Source organism: Elephas maximus, chromosome 15 (assembly GCF_024166365.1).
Source record: "Elephas maximus indicus isolate mEleMax1 chromosome 15, mEleMax1 primary haplotype, whole genome shotgun sequence".
Classification (NCBI taxonomy): Eukaryota; Metazoa; Chordata; class Mammalia; order Proboscidea; family Elephantidae; genus Elephas; species Elephas maximus.
This window is the reverse complement of record NC_064833.1, coordinates 90,949,018-90,966,162: the sequence shown is the minus strand read 5'-3', so window position 1 is coordinate 90,966,162 and position 17,145 is coordinate 90,949,018.

Sequence of the window (17,145 nt, the reverse complement as noted above, 5' to 3'; positions counted from 1 at the left end):
TAATAAAATATCTACTTTATGCCTGTCCCACCACTGTACTTCGGAAGCAGAGAACTTGTATTCAAGATTTCACAGGTTTACAGATGAAGAGGAATTTTACCCCAGGATGGAATATGCCTGAGGTCTTGCCCATGTTTGATTCAGATGATTCAAAAGATGAGATTTTGGACTTAGATTTGATTTAAGACATTTGGGATGATGTGGTGGAGTGAATGTGTTTTGCACGTGTGACCGACATGAATTTTAGGGGGCCAAAGGCTGGAATGTTATGGATTGAATTATGTCCTACAAAAATATGTGCTATAAATCCTAACCCCTATACATTTGGTTACAACCCTGTCATGGATTGAATTGTGTCCCCCCAAAATATGTGTCAACTTGGTTAGGCCATGATTTCCAGTATTGTGTGGTTGTTCTCCATTTTGTGATTGATGTAATTTTCCTATGTGTTGTAAATACTAATCTCTGCCTGTGGTTAATGAGGCAAGGTTAGAGTATGTTAAAGAGGGTAAGGGTGTGATGTAACACACTCAGGTCACATCCCTGATCCAATGTAAAGTGAATTTCCCTGGTATGTGGCGTGCATCATCTTTTATCTTACAAGAGATGAAAGGGAAGGGAGCAGAGAGATGGGGACCTCATACCACCAAGAAAGCAGACCTGGGAGCAGAGTGTGTCCTTTGGACTGGGGTCCTGCATGGAGAAGCTCCTAGGCCAGGGGAAGATTGAAGACAAGGGCTTTCCTCCAGAGCCGGCAGAAAAAGGTTTCCCCTGGAGCTGATGCCCTGAATTTGGACTTCTAGCCTCCTAGACTGTGAGGCAACAAACTTCTATTTGTTGAAGCAATCCACTTGTGGTATTTCTTTTATAGCAACACTAGACAGCCAAGACAAACCCAATCTGAGAATGGGTTTTTTTTTGTTGTTACATTAATGAGGCAGCATTAGTGTCTGGTACGTCATTTGTCAATCTATTTTGAGATATAAAAGTGAAGATTAAGCAAGCAAGCACAAATGGCAGGGAAGATACACACCACATGATCACTAAAGAATATAGGAACAGAAGTAGAAAAGAGAAAATGACCTTCCCACAGAACAGAGAGAGACTTCCCCTGGAGCCTTGAATTCAGACTTCTAGCCTCCTAAACTCTGAGAAATACTTTTCTGCTTGTTAAAGACACTCACTTGTGTTATTTCTGTTATAGCAGCACTAGGTAACTAAGACAAGTCTTAAGTGAGGTGTTATGAGGATATAAAGATAAGAAATATCCGGCCCCTGCCCCAGGTATCTATAAGGAAAATTTCCTCAAGTATTGTTTATACTTATGCTTAAAATACAGCAAATATCTATCACAAGCATCAAATAAAATTACTATACTGGCTATCTAAGTGGTACTAAATCTGATACATAATTGGATGGTCTAGTCAACAGGCAAAGGTACCTTTGAGAAATCAGTAAATGTCTTCCTGTCCATCCTACCTTAAATTTTACCATTTAGTTAAAAAAAAAAAAAGACCTTCTAAAGAATAGCAAAGACAGTGGCAAAGTATGAACTGTTCCACTACTCATATAAATACCTTCCCATAAATTCTAGTTCTATCTGTCAAAATAAATAGGCCACATGCAATAAAATCTACACAGTAAATATTCACTTGAAATTATATATGAAAAGTGTCTATTTTAAGAAGGGAGAGCATTTATTTTTTCTGAGAAAAATATAAAGGCATCCTGTACTTTCAAATCCTAAGACACAAACTCAGAGAAGCAAATGTAGAATCTACTGCAGATACTGAGACCAAGATGAGCTGCAGCAATGATAAGACAAGGATAGTGATAGCAATGGCATCTCCTGAGCATCCCACCAGGCAAGGCAACAGCAATGATTTTGTGAGCTTTTATTTTATTTCTTCTGATTGATGTTCTTGCTAGTCTTCTGCAGGAGGGGTCAATCTGATAATATCATTTCAAAAAGTCCTCGACTACTACCCAAAAGGTTGGCAGGTCAAACCCACCCAGAAGCACCCTGGAGGACGGGCCTGGCTATCTGTTTCCAAAAACCTTACAGAGCAGTTCTACTCTTATACAGCAGTTCAGATTTTAAAACGGTAGTGCAAAGGTTAACACACTTGGCTGTTAACAAAATGTTGGAGGTTGAAGTCCACCCAGAGGTGCCTTGGAAGAAAGGCCTGGCAATCTAAATCTGAAAAATTATCCATTGAAAACCTTGGGAGCACAGTTCTACTCTGACACCCATGGGGTTCCTGTGAGTTGGAGTCTGTTAGATGGCAACTCTTTTTTTTTTTTTTAATATTTAAGGAGGAAATAAATGTTAACTAAAGTTAGATAATCCAAATGGTAAGAAGTTTAATTCTACAAAGCTTAAACTGTGACTTTAAGTTGTTCTACATTGATGAAAGTCTTTAATGAAAAATGCAAGAATATATTTGCATTTTCAAACATTTAGCATTCTGCATCTGCAAACCTGGCAGTGTGAATCCAGGCAGATATGTGATAATACCCACAATCAATGGTTTATTTAACATGTAATTATCCTTTTTAACAGACGTACCAACTGGGTCTTAGTTCATTTCTTTGATAATTATTCTTCCTTTGCACCAGGCATTACCCCAGTTTAAACCTTTAGGAAATGCACACAGAGAAATCACAAGAGTATAATAAGGTACAAGGCAAACAGTAGCACCAGAAAGAGCAGCTATTAGAAAAGAAAATGGAAGGAAAGGAGAGGTATTTATTTAGAGTAATGTATTTCAGAATAAGCAAAAAATAATGATAACAGTTTTACAACATTTATTTCCAAATATTAGTAGTTCTTATCATTTGCATTTTGCTCTATTTTAGTTGCACCTTCATGCCTACTAATGTCAATGGCATAAATGTCACAGAACTATACCTCTAATGTGAGGTATCTTAGGCTCACATTGAAAGGTTAGGAGGCAGGAGAAACAAAATGTCTCACATGGTATGCTGCTGGATTATCGTTACTCACATCCTAGGTCCACATTCTTATTTTATTCAGTTATCAGTTATCCTCACAAAGAGAGCACTCTTTCTTTCTACAGTGGCTGAAGATTTTCAGGAGTGATCCCCCAAGGCACCACCAATCACTATTTAATAAAAAAAAAAAAAAAAAAAAAAAAAAAACTAGTGCCTAGCTACCTCTTTTTTCTGAATAGCTATGACTTAAGATAATTTCAGGAACTAGAGATAGGCTTATCTATAATTAATTCTAGGTTTACAAAGTAAGAAACATGGGGAAAGAATATTGTGTATCTAATACACGCTATTGTACTAGACCTATTACACAATATATTTCATCTAATTTTTGCACAATAATTGCAAGAGAGTTTTATCACTCTTTTATGGCTGAAGAAATTGAGATTCAACAATGTAAGAAATTTTCTGAATAGCAACTATTAGCTGTGTAACACTGATTTAAACCATTAAACCATTTAAACCTGATTTAAACCACATTAGCTGTGTAACGCTGATTTAAACCAAGGACTGTCTATAACTCCATGTCTAGCCTGGTTCATTCGGAGCGGGAGCACAAAATGAGATGCATTTATCTTTTGCTATAAAACAGAATGTAGCTGAGTAGTGTCACTACTTTGGAGAAGTAATTTGAAGTTAGAAATCTCAGCATACATGAGTTGTACTTCCTCAACCTTTCTTCATATTATTTCTTTACACTGACACTGCAAGTCCGCAAAGATACTCATCTGTTATCCTCAAACTGTACGGTTTATCTTTTTCAGCACCTTTGGTCTCACTGGTTCCCCATGATTAAAGTATTCTATCCTCTTGGTTATAGTTCAAATTTACCAACCACTCCTTGGAAACCTTATGGGCAGTTCTACTCTGTCCTATAGGGTCGCTGTGAGTCGGAATCAATGACAATGGGTATCTTCTTGGTATGTTCATCTTCGGATTTCTTAACCTTCTTTTAAGAGCCATACTCCCACTCACTGCTTTTATTTTTCTCTTCCAACACATTTTTATGGGTCCAATCCCTGCTCTTGTGAAACTTAGAGGCTGGTCTTGGTGCTGGTCGCGTGTCCTAGGATTCCGGTGTGGAACACGAAGAGGTCGTGAAGATGAGGTCTGAAGTGGCTGGCGCTGGGTGCAGGCCAAACTGTAGGGCACAGAGGTGCCCAGGGACACATGGAAGAGAGAGTAGTTGCTGGGGTCTCTGGAACAGCCTGGAAATGAGGATGGAGGAGAGGAACTTGGGCTAATGCCTCAGCAGGGGTTACTAGAACCAATGCCCATTAGTAGGAGAAGGTCTCACAGTTAGGTCTGACTATTGTTGGCATGGTGCCCTGGTGCAGCAATAGTTAGAGTTTGGTTGCTAACCAGAAGGCCAGCAGTGCAAATCTAAGCAGTTCTACTCTGTCCTTTAGGGTCACTATGAGTCAGAATTCACTCCCCAGCAATGTTAAAAAGATGTCGGGGCATAGGGACGATCATGTTTTCAGCTCCTCAGGACATTTTGAAGAGGGAAAGAAAGATACTGAGCCATACCTATTTAAGACTATTTCTAAAGCATGCATAAGTAACATATAAATTTATGTATTCTACAGATAGACATTTATTACATAAAATCCTTTTCATAAAACACACCAGATCAAAACTATTGCTTTTTAAGGCGAGAAGAGACCATCCCCTGTTTTCTGAAAGGTACAACTAGCATAAGCCCCAGTAAGAGTGATGGCAGTGGGCACTGTCTTTAACATTTAGATGTGATCATCCTTAAATAATTAGGCTGTGCCCTGCTTCCTCTAAACCCATTACAAATATAAACCATTCCTGATAACACAGAGTCACTATACCAAAAAGAATTGGTTAACATTCAACCATTTCAGTAGGTAACATATGATCAGGAACCAATGGCACTAAAGAAAGAAGTCCAAGCTGCACTGAAGGCATTAGCTAAAAACAAGCCTCCCGGAATTGATGGAATACCAATTGAGATGTTTCAACAAACAGATGCAGCTCTGAAAGTGCTCACTTGTCTATGCCAAGAAATTTGGAAGAGAGTTATCTGGCCAACTAACTGGAAGAGATCCATATTTATGCCTATTCCCAAGAAAGGTGATCCAACCAAATGTGGAAATTATGGAACAATATCATTAACATCACATACAAGCAACATTTTGCTGAAGATCATTCAAAAGTAGCTGCAGCAGTATATTTACAGGAAGCTTCCAGAAATTCAAGCTGAATTTAGAAGAGGACATGGAACTAGGGATATCATTGCTGATGTCAGATGGATCCTGGCTGAAAGAAGAGAACACCAGAAAGACGTTTATCTGTGGTTTATTGGCTATGCTAAGGCATTTGACTTTGTGGATCATAACAAATTATGGGTAACAATGCAGAGAATGGAAATTCCAGAACACTTAATTGTGCTCATGAGGGATCTGTGCATGGATTAAGTTTCAGTCATTTGAGCAGAACAAGGGGATACTGCATGGTTTAAAGTCAGGAAAGGTGTGCATCAGGGTGTTATCCTTTTACCATACCTATTCAATCTGTATGGTGAGCAAATACTATGAGAAGCTTGACTATACAAAGAAGAATAAGGCATCAGCATTGGAGGAAGACTCATTAAGAACTTGTAATATGCAGATGATACAACCTTGCTTGCTTAAAGTGAAGTGGACTTGAAGCACTTACTGATTAAGATGAAAGACCACAGCCTTCAGTATGGATTACACCTCAACATAAAATAAAAATCCTCACAACTGGACTAACAGTGAACATTGTGGTAAATGGAGAAAAGATAGAGGTTGTCAAGGATTTCATTTTGCTTGGATTCATAATCAACATTCATGGAAGCAGCAGTCAAGAAATCAAAAGAAACATTGTATTGGGCAAATTGGCTGCAAGAGATCTCTTTAAAGTGTTAAAGAGCAAAGATGTCACCTTGAGGACTAAGGTGTGTCTGACCCAAGCCATGGTGTTTTCAGTCTCCTTACATGCATGCAAAAGCTGGACAATGAATCAGGAAGACTGAAGAATTGACGCCTTTGAATAGCGGTGTTGGCAAAGAATATTGAACATACCATGGACTGCCAAAAGAATGAACAAATCTGTCTTGGAAGAAGTGCAAGCAGAATGCTCCTTGGAAGCACTAATGAAGAGACTGTGTTTTACATACTTTGGACCTGTTGTCAGGAGGTGTCAGTCCCTGTAGAAGGACATCATGCTTGGTAAAGTACAGGGTCACCCAAAAACAGGAAGACCCTCAACGAGATGGGTTGACTCAGAGGCTACGACAGTGGGTTCAAGCATGGCAACAGTTGTGAGGATGGCGCAAGCCCAGGCAGTGTTTCTTTCTGTTGAGTCGGAACCTACTTGAGGGCACCTAACAACAACAACACGACTAGACCCATTCACAATGAAAAGATGTGTGGTGGTAATGTTATGTCTCGGGCCTATGCCACATGTGCTAGCTACTGGGAGCCAAATGAGGGACATGAATGCCTTCACATAATTTTACACATTGAGATTGGTTTTACAAAGATATAAACAAAATACAGGGGCATACAGAGGGTGTAATGTTGATATTGCTCGATGGGATAAAATATTCTTTAAAATAAACGTGGTTTTTAAGTAAGAAGAGGTATTCTAGATGTGATCTGATTGGATGCATGTTGAAAACACAAGTATTTCAAGTGCTGTGGGCCTCCAGCTGCCGCACGTTTCACTCTGAGTGGGAGCTTGCTGTCTGCTGATGGAAGTTAGGACAGTGCACTTCTTAGAGAAATAGATCCTGCTCTGAGGACTACCCATTGCCGTTGAGTCAATTCTGACTCACAGCCACCCTATGGGACAGAGTAGAACTGCTCCATAGTTTCCAAGGAGCACCTGGTGGATTTGAATCGCTGATCTTTTGTTGATTTGCAGCTGTAGCACTTAACCACTATGCCACGAGGACTAAGTGAGAAAAATATACATGCAACACTTACTTGTTCTTTTTTTATTTTTAATTTTTTTTGTGCTTTAGATGAAAGTTTACAAAAATTTACACATACATTGTTATTAGATCCTAGCTGCTATCCCTGTAATGTGACCGTACACTTCTCCTTTCCACCCCGGACTTCCCGTGTCCATTCAACCAGCTCCTGTCCCTTTCTGCCTTCTCATCTTGCCTCCGGACAGGAGTTGCCCCTTAAGTTTCATGTATCTACTTGAGCTAAGAAGCATACTCTTCATGAGTATCATTTTATGTCTTGTAGTCCATCCTATTATTTGTCTGAAAAGTTGGTTTCGGGAGTGGTTTTAGTCCTGGGTCAACACAGAATCCGGGGGCCATGTCTTCTGTGGTTTCTCCAGTCTCAGACCATTACATTATATTTTTACTACCATATGAGTTTTGCACCACACTTTTCCCCTGGTCTGTCAGGGACTCTCTGTTGTGTTCCCTGTCAGGGTGGTCATTGATGGTTCCTGGCACTATCTGGTTCTTCTGGTCTCAGGCTGATGGAGTCTCAGGCTAACATGGCCCTTTTTGTCTCTTGGGCTAATATTTGTAATATTTGTCTTTGGTGTTCTTTATTCTCCCTTGCTCCAGGTGGGTTGGGACCAATTGATGCATCTTAGATGGTCACTCGCTAGCTTTTAAGACCCTAGACGCAACTCACCAAACTGGGATGCAGAACATTTCCTTAATAAACTCTGTTATGCCAAATGACCTAGATGTCCCCTGAAACCATGGTCCCCAAACCTCTGGCCCTGCTACACTGTCCTTTGAAGTGTTTGGTTGTGTTCAGGAAACTTCTTAGCTTTTGTTTAGTCCAGTGATGCTGATTTCCCTGTATTGTGTGTTGTCCTTCCCTTCACCTAAGATAATTAATCCCCCTCTCTCTCCCTGCCCACCTTTGTAACCATCAAAGAATGTATTCTTCTGTGTTTAAACCTTTTCTTGAGTTCTTATAATAGTGGTCTCACACAATATTTGTCCTTTGGGACTAACTAATTTCACTCAGCATAATGCCTTCCAGATTCATCCATGTTACAAAATGTTTCCGGGATTCATCATTGTTCTTTATCATTGCGTAGTATTGCCTTGTGTGAATATACCATAACTTGTTTATCCACTCGTCCGTTGATGGGCACCTAGGTGGTGTCCGTCTTTTTGCTTTTGTGAACAGTGCTGCAACGAACATGGGTGTGCATATATCTATTTGAGTGAAGGCTCTATTTCTCTAGGATATATTCCAAGGAGTAGGGTTGTTGGATCGTATGGTACTATTTCTAGATCAAGGAAGTGCCAAATCAACTTAGAAAGGGGAAGTATCATTTTATATTCCCACCAGCAGTGTATTAATGTTCCAGTCTTTCAACAACCTCTCCAACATTTATTATTTTGTGTTTTTTGGATTAATGTTAGCCTTGTTGGGGTGAGATGGTATCTCATTGTAGTTTTGATTTCCATTTCTTTAATAGCTTATGACTGAGAACATTTCCTAATGTGTCTGTTAACAGCCTGGATATCTTCTTTGGTGAAGTGTTCATATCCTTTGCGCATTTTTTAATTGGGTTATTTGCCTTTTTTGGTTGAAGTTTTGCAGTATCTGGTAGATTTTAGAGATTAGACCCTGATTGGATATGTCATAACCAAAGTTATTTTCCAATCTGTAGGTTGTCTTTTTGCTCTTTTGGTAAAGTCTTTGGTTGAGCATAGGTGTTTGATTTTTAGGAGCTCCCAGTTATCTAGTTTCTCTCCTGGTGTTTGTGCATTGTTAGTTATGTTTTGTATTCTGTTTATGCCATGTATTAGAGGTCCTAGCATTGTCTCTATTTTTTCTTCCATGATCTTTATCATTTTAGATTTTATATTTAGGTCCTTGATCCATTTTGAGTTAGTTTTTGTGCATGGTGTGAGGTGTGGATCTTGTTTCATTTTTTTGCAGGTGGATATTCAGTTATGCCAGCTACATTGGTTAAAGAAACTGTCTTTCCCCCATTTAACAGACATTGGGCCTTTGTCAAATATCAGCTGCTCAGAAGTGGATGAGTTTATGTCTGGATCCTCAATTCTGTTCCACTGGTCTGTGTATCTGTTGTACCAGTACCAGGGCGTTTTGACTTCTGGCAGTATAATAGGTTCTAAAAACAGGTAATGTGAGGTCTCCCACTTTGTTCTTCTTCAGTAATGCTTTACTCCCCTTTCCATATGAAGTTGGCGATTTGTTTCTCCATCCCGTAAAAGAAAGTCCTTGGAATTTGGATCGGGATTGCATTGTGTCTTTAGAATGCTTTGGGTAGAATTAATTTTTTCATAATGTTGAGTCTTCCTATCCATGAACATGATATGTTTTTCCACTTACATACTTTGGACATGTTGTCAGGAGGGAACAGCCTCTGGAGAAGGACATCATGCTTGGCAGAGTACAGGGTCAGCAGAAAAGAGTAAGACCCTCAACAAGGTGGACTGACACAGTGGCTGCAATAATGAGCTCAAGCATAACAACGATTGTAAGGATGGCGCAGGATCGGGCAGTGTTTCGTTCTGTTGTGCATAGGGTGCTATGAGTCAGAACCGACTCGACGGCACCTAACAACAACAACAAGCCTGTTTTGGTTTCTTGTGGTAGTGTCTTGTAGTTTCTTTGTATAGGTCTTTTATTCCTAAGTATTTTATCTTCTTGTGGGCTACTGTAAATGGTTTTGATTTGGTGATTTCCCCTTCAAAATTGTTTTTGTTAGTGTAGAGGATTCCATCTGATTTTTGTATGTTTATCTCGTATCCTGATACTTTGCTGATCTATGTGTCGGAATCGACTCGATGGCACTGGGTATCTCGTATCCTGATACTTTGCTGAAGGAATCTTCTATTAGTTCCGGTAGTTTTCTTGTGTATTTTCTGGGGTTTTCTGTGTGTAAGATCATATCTGCAAATAGGAATGCTTTTATTTCTTCCTTACCAATTTGGATGTCCTTTATTTCTTTTTCTAGCCTAATTGCTCTTGCTAGGACCTCCAGCGCAATGTTGAATAAGAGTAGTGATAAAGGGCATCCTTGTCTGGTTCCCTTTCCCAAGGGGAATCCTTTCAGATTTTCTCCATTTAGGGCTATTGGCTTTGTACAATGCCCTTTATTATGCTGAGAAATTTCCCTTCTATTCCTGCTTTGCTGAGAGTTTTTATTATGAATGGATGCTGGACTTCTTCAAATGCCTTTTCTGTATCAGTTGATAAGATCATGTCGCTCTTGTCTTTTGTTTTATTTTTGTGATGGATTACATGGCTTGTTTTTCTAATGTTGAACCACCCTGCATACCTGGTATGAATCCCACTTGGTCCTGGTGAATTATTTTTTTGATTTGTTGTTGAATTTTATTGACTAGAATTTTGTTCAGGATTTTTGGATCTATGTTTATGAGGGATACTGCTCTGTAATTTTCTTTTTCTGTGGTGTCTTTACATGGTTTTGGTATCATAAAATGAGTTTGGGATTATTCCACCCTTTTCTATGCTCTGAAATACCTTTACTAGTACTGGTGTTAACTGTTCTCTGAAAGTTTGGTAGAATTCTCCAGTTAAGCCATCAGGGCCAGGGCTTTTTTGTCATTGTTGGAAGTTTTTTGATTACTTTTTCAATCTCTTCATTTGTTATAGGTTTATTTTGAAACTGTGTTAGCTTAGGTAGGTACTGTGTTCCTAGAAATTTGTCCTTTTCTCTAGGTTTTCAAATTTGTTGAAGTACATTTTTTAATAATATTTTTTTATGATTCTTTTAATTTCAGTTGGGCCTGTTGCAATATTGACCATCTCAATTTTATTCTGGTTATTTGCTTCCTTTCCTGTTTTTCTTTTGTCATTTCAGTCAGTGGTTTATTTTTGTTGCTCTTTTCAAAGAAGTGGCTTTTGGTCTTGTTAACTCTTTCAGTTTTTTTTCTATTCTCTATTTCATTTAATTCTGCTCTAAATTTTATTATTTCCTTTCCTCTGGTGCCTGAGGGCTTCTTTTGCTATTTCCTTTTTTCTCTATTTGCAACTCTATTTGTTTGAATTGTAGGGTTAATGTTTTGATTTGGGCCTTTTCTTCTTTTTGGATATGTGCATTTATTATTATAAATTGGCCTCTGAGGACTGCTTTTGCTGTGTCTCAAAGGTTCTGGTAAGATGTGTTTTCATTCTCATTTGATTCTGTGAATTTTTTTATTCCATTCTAAGTTTCTTCTATAACCCAGTAGTTTTTGAGCAAGATGTTGTTCAGTTTCCATGTATTTTTTTTTCCTTGCCTTTTTTGTTATCTATTTCTCCTTTTATGGCTTTATGGTCTGAAAAGATGTTTTGTGATATTATGATGTTTTGGATTGTGTTAAGGTTTGCTTTTTGGACTAATACGTGGTCTATTCCAGAGAATGTTCCATGTGCACTGAAAAAAAAAGTATACTTGGCTGCTGTTGGGTGGAGTGTTCTGCATATGTCTATGAGGTCAGGTTGTTTGATTGTGGCATTTAGATTTTCCATGTCTTTATTGAGCTTCTTTCTGCATGTTCTGTCCTTCACACAATGTGGTGTGTTGAAGCCTCCTACTATTATTGTGGAGCTGTCTATCTCTCTTTTCAATGCTGTTACAGTTTGTTTTATGTATTTTGGAACACTGTCTTTGGGTGTGTAAATATTTATTATGGTTATATCCACCTGGTGTATTGACCCTTTAATCATCGTCTTTCCTTATCCTTTGTGATGGATTTTGCTTTAAAGTCTATTTTGTCAGAGATTAATGTTGCTACTTCTCTTTTTTGATTGTTGTTTGCTTGAATATTTTTTTCATCCTTTGAGTTTTAGTTTGTTTGTGTCTTTAAGTCTAAGGAGTGACTCTCATAGGCAGCATAGAGATGGATAGTGTTTTTTTATCCTTTGTGCCGCTCTCTGTCTCTTTATTGGTGCATTTAGTCCATTTACATTCAGCATAATTATGGATAGGTATGAGTTTATGAGTTTACTGCTGTCATTTTGATGTGTTTTTTTTTGTGTGGGTTGTTGACAGTTTCTTTGTGCTTCTTTGTTCTACTTAATTTTCTGTGCTCAGTCATTTTTCTTTGTATATTCTCTTCTCATCTTTTTCATTGTTGTTGATTTTGTATTTGCTGAATCTTTGTGTTTCTTTTTTTTTTATTTTGATGTGTAGGATTGTTAATTTCCCTTGTGGTTACCTTAATATTTACTCCTTTTTTTTTTAATTTAAACCAATCTTTTATTTCTTTATATCACTTTGACTTCCTTTCCATATGAAAGATCTATGACTACACTTTTTAGTCCCCCCCTTTTTTTTAGTCTTGTCATCTCTTACATATTGACCTCTCTGTTTCCCTATATTCAGTGTTTTAGAGCTTTGATTTATTTTTGTGACTTCCCTATCTTGGTTGATATCTGGTTGTTCTGTCCTGTGTTTTAGTCTTTTGTTATTATCTGATGTTATTGATTTTCTAACCAGAGGACTTCCTTTAGTATTTCTTGTAATTTTGGTTTGGTTTTTGCAAATTGCCTAAACTTCCGTTTATCTGGAAATGGCCTAATTTTGCTGTCATATTTGAGAGAGAGTTTTGTTTGATACAAAGTTCTTTACTGGCAATATTTTTTCCTTCAATGCTTTATATATGCCATCCCATTGCCTTCTTGCCCTAATGGTTTCTGATGAGTAGTCAGAGCTTAGTCTTTTTGACTCTCCTTTGTAGATGACTTTTCATTTATCCCTAGCCACTCTTAAAGTTCTCTCTTTACCTTTGGTTTTGACAAGTTTGATTATAATAGGTCTTGGTGACTTTCTTTTGGGATCTACCTTGTGTGAGGTTAGATGAGCTTCTTGGATAGGTATCTTCTCATCTTTCATGATATCAGGGAATTATTCTGCCAAGAAATCTTCAACAATTCTCTCTGTATTTTTTGTTATCACCCGTGTTCTGGTACTCTGATCACTTGTAGGTTATTCCTCTTGAGAGAGTCTCGCATAATTCTTAGGGTTTCTTATTTTTTTTGTCTTTTGTTTGATTTTTCCTCAAATAAGGTGGTGTCAAGTGCTTTATCTTCAGTCTCACTAATTCTGACTTCTATTTCCTCAATTCTGATCCTATTTTTTTTTTTTTTCTACTGAGTTGTCTAAGTCTGAAATTTTATTGTTAATCTTTTCGTTTTCTGTTTGCTGTCTCTGTTTGGATTCTAGTAGCCAGTTAAATTTGTCACTATGCTCTTGTATAAATTTCTTAAGTTACTCTATTGTTTTGTCTTTGTTTTCTTTGGATCGTTTTGCTTTTTGCTTCATCTCTTTCCTGATCACTTAAAGAGTTCTGTATATTGGTCTTTTGAATTCTCCTCTGATAGTTCCAAGAAATTCTCTTACTCTGGAAGGTTTCTTGGTACTTTGTTTTGTTGGCTTGCTGAAGTCATCATGGTCTGCCTCTTTATGTGGTTTTGATAATGACTTTTGTCTCTGAGCCATCAGTATTTATTTATTTTATATTTGCTTACTGTGTTCTAGCCCCTTGTTTTGTTTTGTTTTGGTAAGCACAAATAGGCTGGTAGTGTGAGCTATTTTGATTATTGGCATCTTTGAAGCTCTCACTTCCTGTCTCCAGGTGGCTAGACCTGTTACTAGATATATGAACCCAGGAGTCTGTTTACTTTTCTTATGTGAATTCAGTTCAAGTGTCCAGGTCGTCGGTCACCGAGTGTGTGGTGCAGGCTCTCACCTACAGTCCTAGATGAGCAAGGGTGATAAGTGTAGGCACAGGTATCAGGCTGCAGTAGGGGGTCAAGGCAGGGGGCTGATTGCTGCCCCTGAGTATCTGGGTGGAAGGCGTGTCCCTGTTCCCTATAATACATAGGTAGGTGGATTTTGCAACTGGACTATGGGCATCCATTGCTGTTGGCTGTAAGGACTGGGAGTCAGCACTTATTCTTGGACCCCTGTTGTGGGTGACATGATGGAGTGGGTGGAGCCACCAGTCCTCAGGCCTCTTATGTGGGTAGGTGAGGACCCTGCTTAATGGGCAAGGCAGTGTCAAATATGAATCTGCCACTCTCCCTTATTGCAGATACAGATGAAAATAGGCTTCACTTATATACCCTGTTATACTGTGCTAACAAGGGGCTATGCTGTTGAAATGGGCCCACACAGGTCTATAGAGGCGTGAAAAGCACTCAAAGCCTGTGGACCCCTTATGCCTGTGCTTAGGCAAAGGGTCTGTGGCTGCCTGAGTTCCTGGCTTAGGGGAACTGGCAGATTATTTTTTCCTTTTGTTAATTTGTTCCCTTTCTACAGCCAAGAGAATGGCTCAGAGCATGCGATGGGTCCTAGTTCTTGCCCAGGGAATGCAGCAATTTCTGAAGCCAGATTGGGACCCAGAGCAGTGCAGGGAGGAGGCAGGTAAATGGGAGAGAAGTACTTTTCAAAAGGGGAGGTTTGATCCACACGGTAGTTTAGATACTTGTACTTATCTTTCACTGACTGAGTGCCCTTTCTCACTGGTTCTGAGGGCTTGAGCAGCCTCTCTGCTCCTCGGTCTCTCCCTATGTAGAAAATGTGTTCTGAGTGCGTCTGCTTGCCTAACCACTTGTGCTAGCCAATCCAGCCTGCAGGGTGCCAGATGCTGGCCAGGTCAGGTCTGGCAACTCCTCGCTGCTTCTGAACCATCTCTCCCTTCCCCTGCTGCTCAGTCCAATTTCTCAACTTTGTCTGTGATGTTCAGGGATCCTAGATTGTCATAAATAATCAATTCGCTTGTTCTTTCAGGTCTTTGTTATGAGGGACCACAGGAAGCATCTGACTACTCTGCCATCTTGGCCCCGCCTCACCAGTACATCTTGTTCTTGATGCTATTATTGTTGTTGTTAGTTCCCTCAGCTAAGCGGTTATAGGCAGGTGTCCAGTATATGCCTTGGTGTGAAAGAGCTTCCCAGGGAATCCCCACACATTTATAACCACCTTCTTTCCAAGCATGACTTATAAGCCCAATGTTATAGAATGACTTCCTAGTTACACTCCTGACAAGGTTCATATTTAATACTCCAAAAGAATGTAAGAAGGTGGCTCATATAATCAGATGTCATCATTGCAGACAGGGAACAATACTGTGCTTTTCTGGTTTTACATAAGAGAACACAGTGGATAGAGACTCTCAGGCTCAGAGGACAATGTACTTGAATGGGTCTTTGCAACAATAGGAAAGGGCCGTGGCCATGGCCTGCATGAGCTCCTGAGTCATCCTGGGTCAGGGCTTTTAATTAGTGAGTCACATGTCAAAGACTCACTCACGCTTTAAGTCATCACAGCTATAGGGAAAAAAACACAAGTCACCTTGGGGTTGACTCAAACTCATGGTGACCTCATGTGTGTCAGAGTAGAACTGCACTCCATAGGGTTTTCAACGGCTAATTTTTCAGAGGTAGATTGCCAGACCTTTTGTCTGAGGTACCTTTTGGTGGATTTGAACCTCTGATCTTTCAGTTAGCAGCCAAGCACATTAACCATGTGCACTACCAAGGGATTCCACAGCATCAGAGTAGGAAAAGTGGAATTCACTGAGGATCTTTGTGCCACATTCTTGGTGCCTCAGTTCTTTCATCTTTGAAGTGGGAACAATAACAGAAACATATCACTGAAGAGATACTGCATTTCCAATAAATGTTTACAAAAGGTGATAAAATTTCAAATTCTTATTTAAAACACTGCTACAAAGCTCATGTGAACAAAATTAGTTGTCTTTTTTCAAAGCTGTGTAATATTTCAATTACCAAAAAATGCAGAAATCATTAAATAAGCCTTCAAGAGATCAGGGAATTAATTACAGAAAAATTGTGTGAGGAAAGAAGGCAAAGCAATTTCACAAATAATTTCCCATAGTCACCCACACCATTAAATACAGGTGCTTGCTGTGAAAATGGCCTTCTTTAATGTATATTCAATTCAGGAAAAAATATAAATTACTGAAGTTTGTCTTAACATAAAATAAGAAAGAAAGAAAGAAACTATTCAGAATTAATATCTGCTGGTATTATTATGTAGGGCATTAGTGAGACAGCTCCCACAGTGCTGTATTAAAAAGCCTGTTTTCTTTGCTTGGCTTCTTCCCCTCCCAGCTTTGCGTTTGAATTTTGCTTTTATGTAAACCCCCATACACCTGCATAGTAGGATTAAGAATGTTGCTGATGTAATTTGTATGAACTCCCTACCTGTAAGCCCCTTTGAAAGTAACTGGCCTGCTTGCCCTTGGTGAGTAGTCTTGGCAGCAGCAGCTCCAACTGACTCCTTTCCTTGTACAATGAAATAAAGATGTCTTTCCTGTTCTCCCACCTAGGTCTCTCATTTATTGGCCAATATGAGTCATGCTGAACAAGAACCTGGTGTTTCCACCCAATAACATTTCCTTACATAACAATTAAATCATTCTATGTACCGTAGCAGAAGAAATATTTGTCACACATGCCATTTTTTTCAACTGCTGAGAAAATTATAGTCTTCCACCTAGAATATTTTTATAGTATTCCAGTAACTATCTTCATAGGGGACTACTTTAAGCATTTGAAAAAGTTAATGTCTTCCCTCAAAGGACAAGTTTTCCTCTCTGCTACTTGCTTTGCAAGGAGCTACACTAGCTAAATTTACAAATATTTTATATTCACTGTAATTAACAAGTTTGTTGAGTGGAAACTTGATTATTTACCTTGTATTATCCTGTGAAAAATCTAATCTTGAAGTTTTTGAACAATGATGACAAAGTTTTTAACTCAAATAGATGGTTAAACTCTACACAACTGTTCAAGTTTACATATAAATGGTTTTGCTTTACTGACACTGCACTGAGGGAGAAGTCTAGCTTTTAGGCATTCAATTTTGGAAACTGTATTTTTCCTCTAGGCTCATAGAGTCAGCTGCCTCTGAGGCACCTTGGTGAACCTTTAGGACTAACTTAACTACATTAGGGTGATGACTCCCAAATTCACACAACTTTCAGACTCCAGAACTGTGGGCTCCTTACACACCTGTCCGCAAATGTTCCACAGGCGCCACAAACTTCTTTTCCTGTCCCACCTAAGAAAACCAAGGGACCTTCATGCACACACATATATACACACACCCTCTATCTTCAAGGTTCAAACAACCTCAATC